The sequence below is a fragment of the Aedes albopictus genome, chromosome 2 (assembly GCF_035046485.1).
Source record: "Aedes albopictus strain Foshan chromosome 2, AalbF5, whole genome shotgun sequence".
In the NCBI taxonomy this organism is placed as follows: Eukaryota; Metazoa; Arthropoda; class Insecta; order Diptera; family Culicidae; genus Aedes; species Aedes albopictus.
This window is the reverse complement of record NC_085137.1, coordinates 350,843,976-350,859,345: the sequence shown is the minus strand read 5'-3', so window position 1 is coordinate 350,859,345 and position 15,370 is coordinate 350,843,976. Positions and strand designations below refer to the sequence as shown.

General features: G+C 40.2%; 1 protein-coding gene and 1 long non-coding RNA gene across 2 annotated transcripts in view; both read left to right on the top strand.

The window, feature by feature from the left end:
- LOC134288306 (uncharacterized) overlaps positions 1-15,370 on the top strand; it is a 360,131-nt gene that overhangs the window by 299,911 nt on the left and 44,850 nt on the right. The gene's annotated exons all lie outside the window — the stretch shown is intronic.
- On the top strand, positions 13,533-14,421 carry LOC134287229 (uncharacterized). The gene is made up of 2 exons (XR_009997137.1): positions 13,533-13,893; positions 13,954-14,421. It is a non-coding gene; the product is annotated as an uncharacterized LOC134287229 (long non-coding RNA).

The window sequence follows — 15,370 nt, the reverse complement described above, 5'->3', positions numbered from 1 at the left end:
AAACATTCTTTTTTGCATTTTAGCCATAAGTTGAAAAAGTTTGTTTGAAACTTTTTAAACGAAACTGTAAATTGATAGTCTAGGATGTTCTGAAGAACTTTGTTGAAGACCGCAAAGCGATCCGATGCTTGTGAAAATAGTTATAACCAACGAAACGCATGCATGTGTTTATGTTTTAACATGTAAAGGAATAATAATAGCAACAAAATCATGATGTTTCGCCAAGCAATCCCGACTAGATGAGCATAACAAGAATATATCATAATTATATCTTAATGTGTTATAACTAACATATTATGTTATAATTTTGTTATGACATGGACTTTTTATTACTTTTTCGAACTAAAATATAACAAAATATATTATAATCTTTTGTAACTAATTTCGTTACAAATAAATCAGAACAAACTATGTTATAACTTTGTTATTTTTGCAACAGATCACAAGGATCAGTTGAAAAAATAACAAAATTGTATCAGAATATGAAATAATTTTAATTTTTTGCTGCATTACAAAAAAATAGAAATTTGATTACGTATTCGTTTTTCTTTTTCATTGTTTGTAGGTCGATGGATAGCAGGTAAAAGATCAAAAATGCTTATACGGAAACAGCTTTATTCGGTGTAATTGAAAAATTTAAGAAAAAACATTCAATTAGCTTCTTTAACGGTGTTGGGATAATTCGATATTCTAAATCTGCATGCAGGCTTGTCCTGCACTGACCGCATGAAAATTCTGCTCTTTGGATTTACACCATCAAACACATAATAAATTACAAATCTTTTCATTTTATCAGAAAGAAGGATGTTGAAATATCCTAAATGTCATTTTGAACTGTCAAAAAACCGCACCGCAGAGCCACACTGAGCGCGCATAGAGATTTTCACCCGGGTGAAAACACTCTAGTGAATTTCACTTTGAACGGCCCGTGTGGCTCTGCGGTGCGGTTTTTTGACAGATCGAAATGACATTTAGGATATTTCAACATCCTTCTATCTGATAAGATGAAAAGATTTCTAATTTATGATGTGTTTGATGGTGTAAATCCAAAGAGCAGAATTTTCAAGCACTCAGTGTGGACAAGCCTGTCTGCATGTCAAGCTGAGCCGAAATCCAAATTTTCATTAATTTTGGTGTCCGGGAACCTATTTAAAAACCAATTTGAAGTTTGTATGGGAGCGATTTGTTGAATCACCCCTTGACTTTTGTACTGGGCGCAGCTGTCAAACAGTTGCCTAGCTGTCAAAAGGTGATTTAAAAAATCTGTTTGAAAATGATTTTAGGTACCAAAATCAAGTTCTAAAAATCTGAACAAAATCATAGTGACTCAGAAAAAAGTGCTCTTTCGTATAAAATAAAAAATCAATACATTTTTCAAAATTTTATAACCCTATTGCCGTTAAGGGGCTGCAGTTTTGCTTGTTTTATGCCGGAAGCGTACCCGGCTACCCTCAAAACTGATAAGTACTCATATTTTTCCAACTTTGAACCGATTTAAGCGAACTTCGACTCGTTTAAATAAGAAATCATTGTTTTTCATTGATTGGTTGTTATGCGAATAGAACGGTTGGGTTACGCGGAATTCCCAAAAGTCCAAATTTTCTGGAACATGTCCTTATGCCATTGAGGGGCCCAGATGCAAAGAGGTGTAAGTGACCATTTTGTCGAGTAAGAGCTGAGCATATAAAAAAATCTTCAGATTTCAAGCTTTCAGGAACTTTTTCAAGATTATTTTGTATGGGATGAAAAACTGGTGAAAAACTTCAAAGCTCATTTACTCTAAAGTGGGTTTTTCCCAAGTAACATTTCTTAGTCAAATATACTAGAAGAGGTTCTTAAAACCATCATAAAACCAAAATAAAAGGTATGAGGTTTCATAACGGTCTAAGAACCTCTGCAAGACTAATTGGCCATCAAAATGATACTTTGCTTCTAAGCTCCTCTATTCTAATATCGACATTGTTGGAATTAGCGTATTTAAAAGACATGGTCTCTCGTGAAACATGCTTCGTAATGATTACTTTGAAGTCAATACTTTGGGCCTAGGCTTGGCAGATATGCTATTGCAGCTGGTCTATAGAAAATTCCACGCGTATGGCAATTTGGGTTTTCCTCAACCCACGAGTCGTATTTGTTCTAGATGAAAAAAAAAAAATAAATAAATCTGGATTGAATGAGATCAATATTGACAAAATCGGAGAAAATTTATCGCAGATATAATCATTACATAGTTTAACTTCTTTGGGCTGCAAAACGGTGAGTCGATAAGGAGAGCGTCCAATATAGCTCTGGTCCTCACAAGTTCCTACCTCATGCTTCCACGGGTCAAACGATGACAAAGACCGCCAGCTAAGAGTTGTGTGCTTAGCTGGTAGCGCAGCCTGGGCACTGTTGTCCTTCTGACTTCAGCTAGATTGAGGAGGTACGATCCGAGTGTCTGTTCACCAAGGAGGTGCGGCTCAAACAGCGTCTGTTCTGGCATCCAGCGGCTGAGTAAGAAACGCTGCACCACGCCCAGCTAGATCCAAGGTGGTAGCCCCATCAGCGTGGTCGTCCCAGTGTTGGTTGGGACGTTAAACAGAACTGGCACGATGGCCCTCCGGCGAGACAGGAGTGTTGGCGTAGGCCCAATAAGCCACCCGTAAAAATCCCCATTGCGAATAACATAGGAGAAAATACGACTCGATACAATCGGCAAAGACCCACGCGACGAAATAAGGACTACGATTGGAAACTTGGAACATGGAATTGCAAGTCACTAGGTTTCGCAGGATGTGACAGGATAATCTACGACGAACTACATCCCCGCAACTTCGACATCATGGCGTTGCAGGAACTTTGTTGGACTGGACAGAAAGTGTGGAAAAGCGGGCATCGAGCGGCTACCTTCTACCAAAGCTGTGGCACCACCAATGAACTGGGAACAGGATTTATAGTGTTGGGCAAGATGCGACAACGTGTGATCGGGTGGCAGCCGATCAACGCAAGGATGTGCATGTTGAGAGTTAAGGGCCGTTTCTTCAACTACAGCATCATCAACGTCCACTGCCCACACGAAGGGAGACCCGATGACGAGAAAGAAGCGTTCTACGCGCAGTTAGAGCAAACATACGATGGTTGCTCGCCGCGTGACGTGAAAATCGTTGTCGGCGACATGAACGCGCAGGTAGGAAGGGAGGAAATGTACAGACCGGTAATCGGGCGAAACAGCCTGCACGCCGTATCGAATGATAACGGCCAGCGATGCGTAAACTTTGCAGCCTCCCGTGGTATGGTAGTCCGAAGCACCTTCTTCCCCCGCAAAGATATCCACAAAGCCACCTGGAGATCACCCGACCAACAAACAGAAAACCAAATCGACCACGTTCTAATCGACGGTAAATTCTTCTCGGATATAACCAACGTCCGCACATATCGCAGTGCGAATATAGATTCGGATCACTACTTAGTCGCTGTATGCATGCGCTCAAAACTTTCGACAGTTATCACCGCGCGTCGAAGTCGAACGCCGCGGCTCAACATCGAGCAACTTCGTAACGTAGAAGTGGCTCAAGACTACGCGCAGCAGTTAGCAGTGGCCCTACCAACGGAAGAGCAGCTTGGCGCAGCTACACTTGAAGATGGCTGGAGGGACATCCGATCCGACATAGGTAGTACCTCGGCTACAGCACTAGGCTTCGCGACTCCGAATCACAGAAACGACTGGTACGACGGCGAATGTGAACAGTTGAAAAACGAGAAGAATGCAGCATGGGCGAGAATGCTGCAACACCGTACGAGAGCGAATGAGGCACGTTACAAACAGGCGCGGAACAGGCAGAACTCAGTCTTCCGGATGAAGAAGCGCCAGCAGGAAGAACGAGATCGCGAAGCGATGGAAGAGCTGTACCGCGCTAAGGACACACGAAAGTTCTACGAGAAGCTGAACCGCTCGCGCAGAGGCTTTGTGCCACAAGCCGACATGTGCCGAGATAATCACGGGAATATTCTCACGAGCGAGCGTGAGGTGGTCGAGAGGTGGCGGCAGCATTACGATGAGCACCTCAATGGCGACGTTGCAAGTACCGAAGGTGGCGTGGTAACAGATCTAGGAGTATGTGCACAGGACGAAAGACTTCCGGCCCCTGACCTTCAAGAGATTGAGGAGGAGGTTGGCCGGTTGAAAAACAACAAAGCCGCTGGAGCAGATCAACTACCAAGCGAGCTTCTAAAATACGGTGGAGAAGCACTGGTGAAAGCACTACACTGGGTCATTACCAAGATTTGGGAGGAGGAAGTATTACCGGAGGAATGGATGGAAGGTATCGTGTGTCCCATCTACAAAAAGGGCGACAAGTTGGATTGCGGAAACTACCGCGCGATCACACTACTGAGCGCTGCCTACAAGATACTCTCCCAAATTTTATGCCGCCGTCTATCACCGATTGCAAGAGAGTTCGTGGGGCAATATCAGGCTGGATTCATGGGTGAACGCGCTACAACGGACCAGATGTTCGCCATCCGCCAGGTGTTGCAGAAATGCCGCGAATACAACGTGCCCACACATCACTTGTTCATCGATTTCAAATCGGCGTATGATACAATCGATCGAGAACAGCTATGGCAGATTATGCACGAATACGGATTCCCGGATAAACTGATACGGTTGATCAAGGCGACGATGGATCGAGTGATGTGCGTAGTTCGAGTATCAGGGACACTCTCGAGTCCCTTCGAATCTCGCAGAGGGTTACGGGAAGGTGATGGTCTTTCGTGCTTGCTGTTCAACATTGCTTTGGAAGGTGTAATAAGAAGAGCGGGGATAAACACGAGTGGGACGATTTTCACGAAGTCCGTTCAGCTGCTTGGTTTCGCCGATGATATTGATATTATTGCTCGTAAATTTGAGAAGATGGCGGAAACGTACATCCGACTAAAGAGTGAAGCCAGGCGAATCGGATTAGTCATTAATGTGTCGAAGACAAAGTACATTATGGCAAAGGGCTCCAGGGAGGAATCACCGCGCCCGCCACCCCGAATTCATATCGACGGTGATGAAATCGAGGCGGTTGAAGAATTCGTGTACTTGGGCTCACTGGTGACCGACGACAACGACACCAGCAGAGAAATTCAGAGGCGCATTGTGGCAGGCAATCGTGCTTACTTTGGACTCCGCAGAACTCTACGATCGAATAAAGTTCGCCGTAACACGAAGTTAACCATCTACAAAACGTTGATTAGACCGGTCGTCCTCTATGGGCACGAAACATGGACCCTACGTGCAGAGGACCAACGCGCCCTTGGAGTTTTCGAACGGAAGGTGTTGCGTACCATCTACGGCGGAGTGCAGATGGAAGACGGGACTTGGAGAAGGCGAATGAACCACGAGCTGCATCAGCTGCTGGGAGAACCAACCATCGTCCATACCGCGAAAATCGGGAGGCTACGGTGGGCGGGTCACGTCATCAGGATGTCGGATAGCAACCCGACTAAAATGGTTCTCGAGAGTCATCCGACCGGTACAAGAAGACGTGGAGCGCAGCGAGCTAGGTGGGTCGACCAAGTGGAGGACGATCTGCGGACCCTACGCAGAGTGCGGAACTGGAGACAAACAGCCATGGACCGAGTGGAATGGAGGCGGCTACTATGTACAGCAGAGGCCACCCCGGCCTTAGCCTGACCGGTAAGGTAAGTAAGTTTAACTTCTTTAGTTTATTGACTGTTGTTTCATATTATGAAGTAAAAAATAAAGGAATTGCAACTTCTAGAAATTTTATTAGACTCTTTCGTATTTTTTATTATATTCATTGCTTCTATTTGAGTTTTTGGGTAAATATAGCATCATAGCTATTGATATGTTTACCTAAGTATTTATTTCCTTCTTTCAGTATCCCAGTCCTGTTACGGTACCAAATTCCTATCACTTTTCTACGATTTCCAATTGTTATAGGTTAAGTAAAATTTTAGCTCCAAAAAGTGATACATCTCCACATTAGTTTTTAAAATCTCAAAATTGAGTTAACAAAGTTGGAATAATATGTCATTTTAATAGTACTGCTATTCTAACTTCTAATTATAACGTCAAATAGTACTGAACAGACTATGTATTATGAAGTAATGAATGTTAGTGAGCGTGGAGATAGCAAATGTGGTACTAAATAATTGTAATCAATAAAAATGTCAACTATACAGACATTTCTGCTCAATTAATGATTGCTTCTGTCTATTATATATTTTTTTCTTTCGATCTTTTTTATTCGACCATATATTCTTTGACATAATGTCATAAATATTCAATTCATTACTAAAAATAATCTAAAACAGAATAAAACTAAACAGCATCTGCAGAAGTAATCATATCGGCATATGATATAATTGCCACTGATTAAAACAAAGCCACATTCTACCTTCGCTCACGTAGGTACGTGTAAAATCGCCGTTCGCAGCGCGAACAAAACAAAAACAAAAAAAAACATGTCCGTCCGGAAAGACGACTCAGAGTAGCGTCTTTGTCGCCGCCAAAATGTACCCTATGACGAAGCTCAATCATAAATAGTCGACTAACAACTTTTTCGTCGTTCTCTTTGTTCCTTGGAAAAAGCCGATGACGGGCCATGCGAACGCCACCACCGTTATTAGTGTTTCAGTGCGCATGTCTGCGCACCGCGATAGCGCTGTTGGTAAGAGAGTGAGAGAGGTTCATTGTTTGATCTTGCATTCAAATCTATGTCTATTTTTGTCCTGCGACTGACAAACAAGAGATGGGGGGATAGGGAAACTGTCAATATGTAGAACCAGTAAAGCTTCTTTCGCCCCTTGCTTCAAGTGCTGTGATAGCCTGATTGGTAAAGGCGACTGAAAATTTACAACGGCAGGATTAGTGGTTCAAATCCCGTTCGGGTTTGTAAGTTTTATAATAAACACGAAAGTTTTTTTTTATGTGACCTATTATTTTCTAAAAATAGAATAACACACTTAAAATAATTACCTAAAAATGAGTATAAACATTAAGTTTTTACCCTATTTGATTTTTACCCTAATTGAAAATATCAAACTGTATTATAATTTTGATATATTTTATCAAAAACTTAGAACAGGGCTTGATATATTTTTGATGTATTTGTAACAAACTCTGATACACTTTTGTTAGAACCCTTATGATTTTTAGTTAGAATTTTTGTTATTTTAACAACATCCTGCATCTAAATTATAACTGCCTATGTTAGAAAAAATCTGTATAACATAATAACATATTATGTTATAATTTTGTTATGATCGCCTAGTCGGGATGCCAACGCTACAACTTTTTGCATAAGCATCACATCATTTTGCGGTCTTCGACAAACTTTTTCAGGACACCCTAAGCTATATTTTCACTTTATCGGTTACATGGTTTTAAAAAAAATCGAGCTTGTTATGAGAGAAATGCAAAAAAGTGTATTTTCCCATGTAAAACTCCATACAAACTTCAAACGCGATGCGCAAAACGTAGACATAACCGATCGTGCCCAAATTTTGCACACTTATTTGGGTTCTCAAATGGCATCAAAAAAGCTTTGATCTGATGGGATATCATTAAATTTTTCACTTTTCCATATAAACGATGACCCACTCTAGTATGTATGTATGTGCGCAAAATAAGTTCACTCACTTTTAAGGAACTTCCCATTGGCCGATTTATCGGATTATAGCTTGAATCTAACTGGAATTGTTTGCTATTAAAAATGGTCCAGGTCGGCCAAGGCGTTCCGATGTTATGGCCATTTCAGTGATCCGGACCAGCACCGGTAGAACTGGCCGTATATAAAACTAAACTAGCCCCATCATGCGATACATCATGGTTGGCGTGTTTTGTGCGGAAATCAACACTGGAGACCAGAAACTCCACTAAAACTTAAGATGGCGGCTCCGAATTCAAAATCGCGGCTCTTAAATGGAGTTTTAGGGCCTGAAACAATGCATTTTTGGTATATTTGGTAATGGGATGATTTCTGGATTCCAAAAATGGCGACTTGAATATCCAAGATGTTGGTCCAAAATCAAGATGGCGGCTGTTTAATGAAGTATATTTTTCGTAGGGAAGATGCCTGGACGCCAAAAATGGCGACCAGAACATCCAGGATGGCAATCCTAAATCCTAAATGGCCGCTTCGAATTCAAGATAGCGTCTTTTGCCTAAGAGTTTGAGGCTCAAACATTAAAAGCCAGATAAACGATATGATTTCTGGTATCATGAAATGGATTTCTGTTAATTGTATGAAAGTGCGAAGTACATCAACATTTCGCATGATTTTTATTAAAATGGGGTTTCGAAGGCACGAGAAAGGCGCCATCACCGCTAGGTGGATTAATTAGGGTTTTTTTATTAAGTATGGAACGTTTTCAATTATTTATGGGTGACATTGCACATTTTCATGGAACATATGTTCATTCTTTATGGAGCGCTTTTTGATTTTCTATGGAGCATTTGCAATTTGTTATGGTTGCAATAACCTTTTGCCATTAAAATATCGAGTACACGGAATCAGTATTATTACTTTCCTTTAATCTTCAGTACATCGGCGGCGGCGCAGTTGCTCCCACTGAAGCTGTGTAATCGTAAGTCGATTTTGTTAGCTGGGGATGTTGCTGTTGTTGCCGAGACGGTTTGAATTATTTTGCTACTGATTCTCCGTTATAATTCTTTGATAAGGCTGGCTCGAAAGGATCACCTTTTAACATGGGGAACAGCCGCTATATCCATGATGCACTTCTCATGGAGAACAGACGCAGATATGCAGAAGCAAAGAAAAATTTACCTCCTTACGAGTACCCGGATATCATATCCATCTACCTATTGCAATACTGAGCGGTATAATTTCCACATAATATCTGCCGATGCTACCTAGCTTCCAGTATAAAAGATGAACATTTCCGACAGAAGCATCATTCAAATTCTTCTGTCCGACAAGGAGAGGATCACTGTAGTTTCTATTATACTGTCTCTTGATTGATTTTTGCCTCTGCCTTTAAGCGTGTTTTGGATTGCTTGACGCTTTTCATCTTTCTTTTTTACTGATACATAATCTTTTTGGTCAGGCATAGCTCGACTTACTTCATCATCTCCAAAATATTGAACAACTCTAATACATTATCTCTTTCCTTTCTTGCATCTGATCAAATATACTATATTAACAATATAGGTCACTCTTACGATTTTTTGGCGACACCTTTTTAGTGATTGTGGCGCCACCAAGCGTCAGAAGAGGTACTACTACACACTAAATGCATGCGCTATCCGGATGACGTTTATTTTGTCGAACTGTCATTGCATGGTGGGGATGCCCATTTCTTCTGAAATAATCGATTAAACATTGATCGATTTTTTTCAACTACGCAAATTAGAACAATTTTAATTCCCTCTTCTTGAACAGTTTCTGGCGTATATTATCGTCGCAGTACCAAATCGAAGTCGCGACTCGCGCGACATGCGAAGTTGCAGATGAGAAGTAAATTTGAACCGATAAACGTTCATAACAGAGACTAAAACACAGACGATCCAAAGCGAACTTTCCGTTAGCGAGTTATGAACGGTATTTTCTCCGGAAATTACACAAGAATTTTCTTGTGGGATCCCTTGAAGACTTGCACCCGGACTTTTTTTCTCCAAGATTCCTCCAGAAGCTCTTGGAGGATTCCTCCTAGAATTAATTCTCGAATTATTTTAGGAACTCCTTTCGGGATTGCTTAGGGAAAGCGTTCCAGCGTTCCTCCTCCATACTCCAACATTGTTTTTATCTGGGATTACATATCTCCAAGAAAAAAAACGCAGTCAGTGAAATACTAGATTTGTAGTAATAAGCTGAATTTTTATATAATGAGAAAGTAAATTCTCCGTTGCTGCAATAAAATGGTAACTGCAATAATGGTAACAAAAAAGGAAGGATTTTATGACTGCTTGTGTGATTTGATGCTGTTTGAGCAAAACTTTGTTATATTGACGACGACTCTTTTAAAGACTTTCAAATAGTTTTGGCGTTTCAGTCTTTTCGGGATCAAAAACAACTAAATGTTTTCTTCTTCCAACGTTTCGATCCTTATTGGATCTTTATTCGATTCCCTGAGGAAGATCCAATAAGGATCGAAACGTTGGAAGAAGAAAACATTTAGTTGTTTTTGACCCCTAAAAGACTGAAACGCCAAAACTATTCGAAAGCAAAACTTTGTGTAACTTTGTTGTTGTATTCTCATTTATTGCAACTTCAACAACATAATTCCCCAAAGTTTTGCTCAAGCAGCATCAAACTAGGCTAAGAATCATAATACCCATGAGTTTGCACCGTTTCAATGCAGAAACGGAGAGTTTTGCATCTCACCATACAACAAACCAACCCATTACTACAAATCTAGTCTTCACTTATTCCTTCTGGGAATCCCGGAAAAAAATACTTCTGAAGACATTCCAAATGTATAGAAATCTCGGAAGGAATCACGAAAATAATTCCTGGAGGATTTCTGATACTTCAAAGAGGGAACTTCTAAAGGAATCCTGGAAAGATCCTTCGTAAAATATTTATTAAATTGTTCATATAAAATCGCGTTGGAGTTATACAAGGTCACTTCGGAATTACTCCGGAATTTCAAAAGAAGTTCCTTGAAGAATCCCAAATCTTCACTCGGTGGAAATTCTAAAAGGACGGAGTGAATTCCGGAAGGAACTTTTGGGAGAATACTGGTAGAAATCCCGGTTGAAATTCCCAGAAGGAGGAATTTTTGAAGGAACTTTTGGATAAATCCTTGAAACAACTCCTGGTCATTCTTGGAAAATTTTGGAGGAATTCCAGAAGGAACTCCGGGAGGTATTCGTAAAAAAACGCCTGAGGGAATCGTTGAAGGAGCTACTGCAGGAATCCAAGAAAGACTCCAAGAAACTCCTATGAGGAAATCCTATAAGGAACTTTTTGACGAATCCTAGAAGAGAATTCTTGAGGATTCCTATAGAAGTAATTCTTGAAGAAACATCAGAAGAAATTGCTGGAGTAATTTCAGTAGGAACTCATGGGGGTCCCTCGAAGGAACCTCTGAAGAAATTTAAGAAAAAAAACTTTAAATCAATCTCTGGAATTTCAAAACGAGCTCCTGAATGAATCTCAGAAAAAAAAAACTCTAGAAGGAAACCAAGGAGAATGACATATCCTTTTCTAATCGGAAAATCCGTATGCATATATCCGTTCCTAACCATTGCTAACTGAGTCGCAGGTGCAGTTAGACGCGGTTAACGACGGTTAGCAACGGATAAATGCGGATTTTTCCGGTTAGCAAAGGAAAAGAGAAAACTGAGAAGGAACTTCCGTTAGAAAATCAGAAGGAATGCAGAAAGAACATCTGAAGGAATGCCTGACTCAATTTATGGAGGATTATCACTCTGCAGCAGGCGAATTTGCCAGAATATTTTTACTAACTGAAGATCACGCAGAAGCCCATGACTGTATATTTAAAAACCAATGAGCTTTGCAAGGATTTCGCGACGATCGTGTAAATGTCCAATCTTTGACAGCACAATGTTCACACATCCAACAACATAGCCGATTAGTCCGGAATAAAACAATCAGTATTCGAATAAACTCACAGTTCACCCCGGAAGAACAACGAAATTAATCGAAAATAACTCATTTTTTGTAAGCACGGAACGCTCACGTTGAAATTATTAAGTTCGTGCATCGGTCCATTAGCTTGGGCATCCTTGGATCCTTGGATTCAATGTCTTGCACTCTGCCACAAGAAATTTGACGTGCACTAGGTTGGTGATCTTCCGGATTTTTTGTAAGCTATTCAATCCGATGTATGTATGTCAGCGTGGACATTAAGAAAGATGATAATGTAAGCCATTGTCAAAGGAAAATAGCAACCACCAGGGCAAAATATAAGTTAATTTTGAGGGTGAAAATTTTAAATTTCTAAGTGAAATGATTTCGGTGACGTTACAATGAGGGAGCATTCAAATTCTTCTACAGATGTATTCGTAGATGTCATCTAATGAAATATTATTTTGTTTGTTTATATTGTAAATCGATTATTTATTAATCGATTATTTGGGAACAAAAAACTTTGACACCCCTAACATCTTTTTTCGAGAAATAACACCTTGCACGGTAAACAAAAATTGATCAAAATACAATTATTGACTTTTTCTGACAACAGGTGGTGCTGTAATCATTCGTAAACGGCGTCTCCATGTCGTTGTATGTGAAAACACGAAGTGACCTATATTGTTAATATAGTATATTTGATCTGATGCTATATTTCTACTGGTTTTAAATTCGTCTACAATTTTTTGTACTAACCATGATTTTGGTAACAATGATAAAATTGGTAGTTTTTCTTGCCTTGTGGCTGAATTTAAAAAAATAATTTTCATATTTTCAATGACTTCTCAAACACGTTTGCTTTTTCTGTTTTAGCGTCTAATTTAAAAAGATTTCTTCGACGATTTCAGCGCACTTTTTTTCAGGATAGTGAACGTTTTTAACCTTACCTAAATCTATAGGCGAAACACGAATAGCTGCTATTCCTCGGTTGAATATTTCGATGTCTACAGGCATCGTGAAGTCTTCATTTGATTGAATTCTGCTTCGCGTTGACGCCAATGGTATCGTGGCTAAACATTCATACCTTTGCGAATCAGGTATGGTCTGAACAGTTGGTGTCCTTGAGCCGCCGGCTACGCTTTGTTCTTTCGTTTTGGATGAGGTGAGCTCTTGAATCAACATGTAGACGGCAAGACGAATAAATACGGAAATCCTTGGTGTTCAGTGTGGATGCCTTGGAAAGTCCAATTGATTTTAGTTTTTGGATGATACCATCTGTGAGATATCGCGGCTCTTTCGAACACTGAATGTCTTTGAATGGGCGAATACATCTTATTTTACTCATTTTGTAATCTGTAACATAGAATAGTTATTTATGCAACAAGTTGCAAAATGATGTTTTTTTCAGCACGAGTCGTACATTTATCCAAAGAGGCTTGTCGACGAGTGCTGAAAAAATCGAGTTGTGCAACGAGTTGCATACAACATTTCTTGTAATTACGAAAAATACTCATCTATATATATAAAAATGAGTTTGAAGTCCCTTTGAGGCAACCAAACTTACGAATGGCTGAACCGATCAGGATGATCCTTGCATGATTAGATTCGTATTCATGGTGACTGTGTTTATATGTAAAAAAAGTTACAAAAATGAACTAAAAAAGTAAGAAAATTTACAAAATCCTGACTTTTATGACCTGGGAAGAAAACCAACCCGATTGAAATGAAACCAATCTAAGAGTGCGGTGCTGTTCTGAGCCCTACAGTTGTCAAACCAGCACAGCTTGGCAAGACAAAGTTTGCCGGGACAGCTAGTTCAGTATAATTTTCTCCGGCTACAAAACATGTATCAGTTGAATCCATGTGCGAGGGTCCATGATCATCAGCGTAGTTTTTTTTTTTGATCAGGTAGGCTATAGTGGAGTAGCTGTCATTTTGTCACACCGTCATCAACCAACCCCCTTGAGCTCCCGTCGGCGCACATTAATGGTGATAAGCACCAAGACCGTTAGTACGAGTTTTAATCCTGATTTAAACAAATCCGGATTAAATTTTAATACCCCATTCGATAAGCATCAAGAGAGGATTAAACAACGGAAGCACGCAGCCATTCTCTCTTGCTTGAACGGCTTGAACATGTGTGAGTGCGCTCGCGGTAGTGCTGTCAATCAGCTGATGTTTATTTTTGTTGACTTCTTCTCCTACTTCAAGAAAAACAAAATTGAAAACAGAAATCGGTATGGAGTTCACTACGGTAAATTAAATAAATTTAGTAACAATAGTACGGAGTTTTTCAATCGCGTTTTCGTATTTGCAACCCAGCCAACGTATTCGGACGCGGTGAAGCGTAAGTTCCTTCAGATTCAACCCAACCCGTGGTAAGCAAGCTTTATTTTGTTTCCAACAGCAAACTTGTTTGGTCTACAACAACACGGAACACTGAGGTGCCGCTTTGCTTCCCAGAGCTAATGGACCCACCTGTACCATGTCGTCAATCCGCCAAGACATGCAATGCACTATTCCGGACAAGATTCCGGACGTCTCAGTTCCGGACAACCAAGCCCCCAAGCATGCTGCCCGCGTTTGATATGAAGCTTCGAACTGGCTGCCGAATATCCCATGCAAACAGATGGATAATTTTGCGTTTTCCCTGCCAGTTGGAGAGTGTTGAAAGTGCGGCAACTACCACCCTCGCCTACAAAGCGCTGTGTCCCTCATAACTGGCCAACCTGCTGCCCGATGTGCCGATCAACAGGACCAAATATTCGTTTCCCAACCAAGTTAATCAACAAAATACAAACGGGTCACGATGTTTATTGTTGTGAATGATAAGGTAATGAATAAAAGTTAGAAATACGTAAAACTTAAAAATAAATGTTTCTTTATCTGATACATAAAGCACCTTTTTAAATAGCTTATCTTACGTTTTCACTCACTGGTCTGAGAAAATCGATATGCAACCTGTAGTGATCCTAGGAAGAATTGAGAAAAAAGCTTGGAGGAATTTCACGATAGAGGAATCGTTGGATGAATTTGTGAAGGAATACACGAATAAATTACCGGAGGAATCCTGAAGAAATTCGTAGAAGAATCCCGCAGACTTCCATAGAGGGATAACGAAGAAATTCCTAGAAAAATTCGAAGGAATTCATATAGGAATTTATCCCCAATAAGATGTTGGGGAGATGTTCCTAGAGAAGTTCTTGGAATAGATTTTCGAGAAGAAATGACGCAAATATTTCTGAAAAAACTCCCTGAGGAGTTTTTATAGGAACTTCCGGGATTCCTCAAGAAATTTCTTCAGACGTTGTCCAGAGACTTACCCCAAGAATTTTCGCAGTGATCACCTCAGAACTAACCTCGGTGATACCTTAAAAAATGTCCCTAGAGAATTCTCAAGGAATTTCCTCAGGAATAACTGTAGAAATTTGTTCAGGGATTCCTCAAAAAATGCCTTCAGAGATTACCCCAAGAATTTACTCAGAGATACCGCAACGAATTTCCCCGAGGAATCATCAGGAAATTTTCTCATAGATAACTCTTGTAACTTCCTCCAGAGATAAATCCGGGAATACCTCAAAAAATTCTTCCACGGATTTCTTCCAGAAATGCCTTCCGGATTTCTACCTAAAATTCCTCCAGAAATTCCTCCAGCAATTCCTCCACTTTTTCTTCCAAAAATTCCTCAGGCAATTCCTCCAGTTTTACTTCCAAAATTTTTTTCGGAAATTTCTTATCGAATCCCTACGGAAATTCATCAGAAGAAGTTCTTCGAGAAATTCCTCCGGAAACTACTCATGTTTTCTTCCAAAAATTCCTCCATG